Source organism: Zonotrichia albicollis, chromosome 4 (genome assembly GCF_047830755.1).
Source record: "Zonotrichia albicollis isolate bZonAlb1 chromosome 4, bZonAlb1.hap1, whole genome shotgun sequence".
NCBI classification, from domain to species: domain Eukaryota; kingdom Metazoa; phylum Chordata; class Aves; order Passeriformes; family Passerellidae; genus Zonotrichia; species Zonotrichia albicollis.
Window position 1 is genome coordinate 15188527 of NC_133822.1, and position 6067 is coordinate 15194593.

The 6067-nt window shown below is 51.6% G+C and overlaps 1 protein-coding gene across 4 annotated transcripts in view; it reads right to left on the reverse strand.

The window, feature by feature from the left end:
* Positions 1–6067, reverse strand: part of CECR2 (CECR2 histone acetyl-lysine reader) — a 144364-nt gene that overhangs the window by 118245 nt on the left and 20052 nt on the right. For 3 of the 4 annotated variants that reach the window (XM_074540185.1, XM_074540183.1, XM_074540182.1), the window contains exon 5: positions 2168–2254. The exons of the other annotated variant lie outside the window; for it this stretch is intronic. The gene's annotated coding sequence lies outside the window, so the exon portion shown is untranslated. The remainder of the gene's footprint in view (positions 1–2167; positions 2255–6067) is intronic. 4 annotated transcript variants of the gene reach the window in all.

Below are 6067 nucleotides of genomic sequence, written 5' to 3' on the forward strand. Positions count from 1 at the left end.
AATTTAAAGTAGCAGTGGGCAGCAGCATCCCTGCACCCTTGTGCCACTTACAAAATCTCAAACTGAAGGAGGCCACGGGAAAGGGGAATTTCAGGCAGATGGTGAGCCTGGAGAAAAGGAGACTCAGGGGTGACATAATCACTCTCTACAACTCCTGAAAGGTGGCTGTGGTCAGGTGGGGCTGGGCTCTTTCTCCAGGAACTGACAGAACCAGAGCACACAGCCTCAAGGGAAATACAGGTTGGATATTAGGAAAAAGTTTTTCACTGAAAGAATGATAAAGTACTGGAATGGCTGCCCAGGGAGGTGGTGGAGTCCCCATCCCTGGATGTGTTTAACAAAGCCTGGATGTGGCACTGGGTGCCAGGGTTTAGTTGGGGTGTTAGGGCTGGGTTGGACTCGATGATCTTTGAGGGTACTACCTGCAGGGTAAGGCTGGGAGGTGCCAGGGGACAGGAGTGTGCTGGGCTGGGCTGAAATGCCTCTGAGGAACAGGATGAACAAGCCTAGGCACGCCAGAAATGCCCTGAGCCTTGTCTGTAACCATCACAAGTGGCTGGGCTCTGCTCAGGGTGTGCCCTGCTGGGATGAGCACCCTTCACCTTGCTCTAAACTCTGTTGCTCAGGTGTTGCCACAGCTGAGAGCAACACAAATCCCTGCAGAGCACAGCCCTGCCTAAGGAGCTTGGGGGAATGAGGTTTTGCTGGCAGGGCTGCTAGTGCTGGCTGGCTTGGAGCCAGGGTCTGCATTTGCAGCATGTACATGGAAGTACCTCTAAAGGGAACTGTGCAGAAGCCTTGTTTTGACATCTCAAGGCTTTAATAAAGTTTGGATGTTTGCCTAGGCAGGATGAAGCTTGGCTACAACACAGGCACTTTTGGCCAGTTGTGTTTTAACCCAAATGCTCCTCACTACTGTTAATTTTTTAGTATAAACCCATTCTGAATGCTGACTTGCTTGTCTCATGCACAGGAGGAAAAGAAACCATGCAAAATGGGGTGACTCCTGAGCAGCTGAAGGTCGGGTGTATCTGCTGATGTGCTCCCCAGGCCTTGCTATCCTCTCTTCCAAAATATTTCTGGAGCCTTAAAAGTATAAAATAAAGATAGCTCTGGGATGCAGTGTAGAATGTCTCTTCTGGCGAGACTTCCATGAGAGGCTGGGTTCAGAGAGAGAAAGAGAAACATGGTGCAGTGTCCCTGCAAGGCCTTGCACTTTTTACTGATTGTGCTTGAAGTGTGTGTGTGATGGTGGAGCCCTGTGGGTGATGCAGACACAGAGAAATGGAGAGGCAGGGAGAGGAGGGCATGGCTGACATGCAAACACACAGACATGGAGAGGCAGGGAGAGGAGGGCATGGCTGACATGCAGGCACACAGAAATGGAGAGGCACGGAGAGGAGGGGATGGCTGACATGCAAACACACAGAAATGGAGAGGCAGGGAGAGGAGAGGATGGCTGACATGCAGGCACAGGATGTCCTGGCAGAGGTCAGGGGGATGCTCACAGCTGCAGAGTGACCACAGATGAACTCAGATCCTGTGTGTCAAGGTGTGATGGACCCCAGAGACAGAGGTGGAAGGATTAGGACAGAGACACGGTTGGCTTTTGGTTCTGTTTGGGGAAGTCAGGTGGGAGGAGTAGGAGGGTGGGAGTGGGGAGGATGTTTATATGGAATATAGCTCCTAGGAACAGGAATTTTGCCTGCTTTTATGCTAGGGCAAATCCCTCCAACAGCACACTGACCCCTGTGTGTCCATCCCCCAGCACAGCCTGGGGATGGGCAGACACCATAGGTCAGGCAGGAAACCTGATGTGACTAACACAAAAAGCAAGAAAACACTTCCCATGGTAGCACTGGGCTTCTACCCTCCCTAAAGTCATCCCCCAGAGAGAGAGTCAAGTACACTTGCTAATCCAGGATGGTTTGGTCTCCTAGTCTGCTCTCATTTTTGTCCCTGTGGGTAGGAGAGGAAGAGAATACAAGAATACAAACAATAAACTTGAGGCTCTGGGAATCTTTGCACAGAAGGCTCGGTGACAGCTTGGGACCTGCCTTGGATGGCACTGAGCCCCTTTCCCAAACACCCAAAGCTCCCAGCTCGTGCCCAGGAGCCCTTGGCAGGCTGCTGTTTGCCCCCAAAGCAGTGGGGTGTTAATACTCACCAGCTCACTTGGGTTTGTGCTTCCCCTTCCCAGACCTGCAGGGTGGGGTGACAGCAGCAGGGAACTGGGCTGGGCACCTGTGGAGGGCTGGAAGGAAATGATGCAGTTTCACTTATTCATCTGCATGCTGAGCTCCAGCAGCAGCAGTGACAGTGTGTGCTGACTGCTGAGCCCCTCTCCTTAGAGGGCAAATGCTGATGGAGCTCTGAGCCTCCCTGCCATTGTGAGCAGGATTTGAGCTTTTGCAGGTGTGCTGGGAATAGCCCAAAGCACCTTGTCTCGGTGGCTGGCCAGAGGAATTCATGGCTATTCTATCTGGGAGCCAGGCAATGATTACAAATCAATGACTGCACTCCCAGGGTGATTCATCATTAACCTGGGAATTCAGCCCTTTTCCTGGCTCTCTCCATCAGCACCTCCTGCTCCTGAGGCATCTCAAGTGTCTTATTCATTTTGAATCATTGGATGGTTATGGATGTAGCTGAGGAGGAGTGGAAGGACAGATGCACTGAGACATGGAGGGTCTTTGAAGGGGCATGGGGCACCCTTGGGGTGAGCAGAGCTCAGCTGCAGACTGGGCAGCAATGCTGCCAGCAGGACCCAGGGCACAGCAGCTTTCTCTCTGCTCCAGGGCTCCCACTGCTGTCCCTGTTGGGCTGGGAAATGCTCCATGGTTTTGCCTGGCTGGGCACAAAGTGAGGTGAAAAGAAATGAAAACACCAACCTGTGCCCAGCCAGACCAAAGCAGGGGTTATGGAGCAGTCCAGTGGGAAGGTTTTAATGACCCCAAACATCCCAGGACAGTCTATTCTTAGTAATAATTTGTAGCACTTAGCACTGTTACATGTTCTTAGCATTTTGCAGGCATGAACCAGAGACTCTGTGGTCTCACCCAGCCCCAGCAGAGGGAAGGACTCTCCAGATCCTGCCCTCCCTCAGCTGTGCACCTGCCCAGCTCTGCTGTTTCCCTGCCCCTTGACCCCCCTCATGTTTCCCTCTCCAAACTAGATGATTTCTCTTATGCAGATTTGCTTTACAGCAGCTGTTGGCCCAGGGACCATGGCTATTGCACCAGCAAATAACCCTCACAGCTAGGCAGGGAATTGGTTCCATTTCACAAATGAGGCAGCTGGCACAGAAAGAATAGCTAACTGGTGAGCTAGGAACACATTTCCCAGCTCCACTCCTCTCTTCCTGGCCTTACAGTGATATTTCCAGAAAGCAGCTTGGATTACAACATGTTCAGAGAGGCTAGGAAGCTGAAAGGCAGCCCCACCCTCTGTGCTCCCAGAAATGCTCCTTGGTTTGCATTTGGCTCACACAAAAATGGGTTTCCCCCACAGAAAACACAGCCAGGACTGCATCCCCCCTAGGCCTTGCCTCTGCTGGATTTGGCACTTTTCCAGCTTCTGCTGTCACCCACACACTGCCAGGCTTTAACTGGGGCTGGGGGCTGCAGGGGCACTCTGCAGGCTGGCCCTCCACAGCAGCAAGAGGGACTCTGCAGGACCTGGGCTGAAAGATGAAGTGAAAATACACATCTGCAAGCCTGCTGCTGTTGCCTCTGTGGTCCTTCCCCCTTCCTGCAGCCCAGAGCTGCCCACGCTCCCTGTGCCAGGAGCAGGCTGGTGGGAGCTGTGGCCACAGCAGGGCACAGGCAGGAGGGAGAGGTGGGAAACGCTCTGGAAATGGTACCTGTCACCTTGAAGAGGCTCAAAAGGGTTGAAGGAAACCAGTTTCACACGTGGAACTGAAACTGAGGCAGGGGGAACTGGCTGGGAGCACCCAATGCTGGCCACCAGCTATTTAAAGCTTCAGATGCCTCTGAGGTGCAGCTGGGTATAGAGAAGGGGCACAACTGCAGCTTGCACAGACACACCCAGGATTTGGGACACTGCTGGTACAGCTGCAGCAGCTGAGGGGTCAGCAGGGGCTGGGAACCAGCCCAGAGACCAAGGAAAGCTGGGCTGTGTGAAGGAGCAGGGATGCCTGGCTGAACAGCACGTGGGACCAGAGCAGGGAGCTGAAGAATATTCCAGGGGCCACACAAGACTGGACAGAACTGCAATCATGCCCCTGTAGACAGACACAGAGCAATTGCAAAACCCCCAAACAGGCTACTTGGTTCTCAGGAAGAATGCAGAGAAGCTGGGAGCTGTGTTGGTGTGGAAATGACAACTCTAACATTCCTGTTAGTCCTTGGGACAGGCCAAGTCTCCCTATCCCACACCTCAGCTCCCAGAGAAGCCTGAAGCCAGGGTTTTGGCTGCCTGCAAGCACTAGACAAACCCAATCCTCCCCCAGATGGGGCTCCTTGTTGCTCTCTTCTCCCTCTTTCCACCTTTCATGTCCAGACAGATCCTACCTAAAACCAGCTGTGGTCCTATTTCACCAGGATTTTTTATTTTCAGAGCACGAACCACGTTTTAATAGAGAGCAAATCATCTCAAACACCTGCTTATTTCCTAGTCCAACCCCTGCAACATCTGTACTGAACTCTGCAACTGTTTATGTGGAAAAGCCCCATCAAAGAAGTGTTTGAGCACTGGACTTTAGTTTTGTTTTCCAAACGTGATTGGAAAGGATGAACCACTACAAATCTCTGAGGTCCTCTGGCAGGCATTGCCAAGACCCCTGCCTGGCTGTAAGCTATTTGAGCTCCCTCACACAGCATTTTAACCCCCCTCAGTGCTCCACAGCACTGGGGAGAACCTGTCCCTAGCACCCAATTGCTCACCACAGAGCCAGTTTTCCAGCTGCCTGGGCTGAACTCGGTTTTATGGAACTAATGCTGGGCTTTACTGCTCCAAGAAAATTAAAGCAATTCCCTTCCTTCAGTGATATTGCTCCCTTGAAGGTATTTGGAGGCAGAACTCTTGTCCCTGCTGAACCATCCATGTGCTTCCCTCCTCACACCTCCCACCCTTGAGCTGCTTTCATCAACCAATAGCTGCTGCTGAGCATATTTGGGTCATCTTTCCACTCCCCTGGTCTCCCTTTTGGGGAGCAGGATCACCTGGAGACTCAAGGAATGCCCAGCAGGTGTCTGGTTGGGACAGTCAGGGAGGGGAGGGTGGGCAGCCTGAACTGAAGCTTTCAGTCCCTTGTGCCAGCTAAAATTTAACATATTATTGACCAGACTCTCCTGTCTCTGCCTCAAAAACAATCTTTGTGACTGCTCTGGGTTGTTTTCAATAGTTCTTAACTCACAAGACCTTCCTTTTTGTTTTAATATTTAAAATGATTCAATTTTTGGACTAAATTAAACCAAATGGACTTTATTCTCCCCTGGAAGCTGTTTATGTAACATCTGTTTTAAGTAGTTTAAAACTCCTAAGTTTAAGTAGTTTAAAACTCCAGTTCATTGAAGTGTGTGAAATAAAATGCTGAAATTACTGTATTTGTTGTGATTTTTTTTAAAGTCCATCCCCCTCCACCTGACTGGAGTTTAGTTTGTGTTTCAGGACAGCCACCTGGATTGATGCCTGCCCCATTCCCAGAGCCGGCAGAGACCGGGCACGACCATTTCGAGGTACAAATTGCTGTTTTCTCAGATGTAAAGGCACTAGCGAGCAGAGTTTGCAGTGTCGCGGGCATTAAAAGCTCTGCAGCAGATCAGGATTAGATATCCAAGATATCAGGATTAGATATCCAAGCCCGTGTGTATTCCCGGGACAGCGAGCAGGGTGCGGAGTCTCCCCGCACCAGGAACGCGCTTCTCCCAGGGTGTTTAAAAGCTGAATGTGCGTGCCAGGGAACGCGGCACGGCTGCACAGATAAACTCCCAGAAATGTGCTCGCTGCCAGGCACTGAAGGGTTAAAGATTTAGGGGCGATTCCGCGGAGTGACCCCGCTTTTTTGGCAGTGCTGCCCGTGTCCCGCTCTCCCATAACCTCGCCC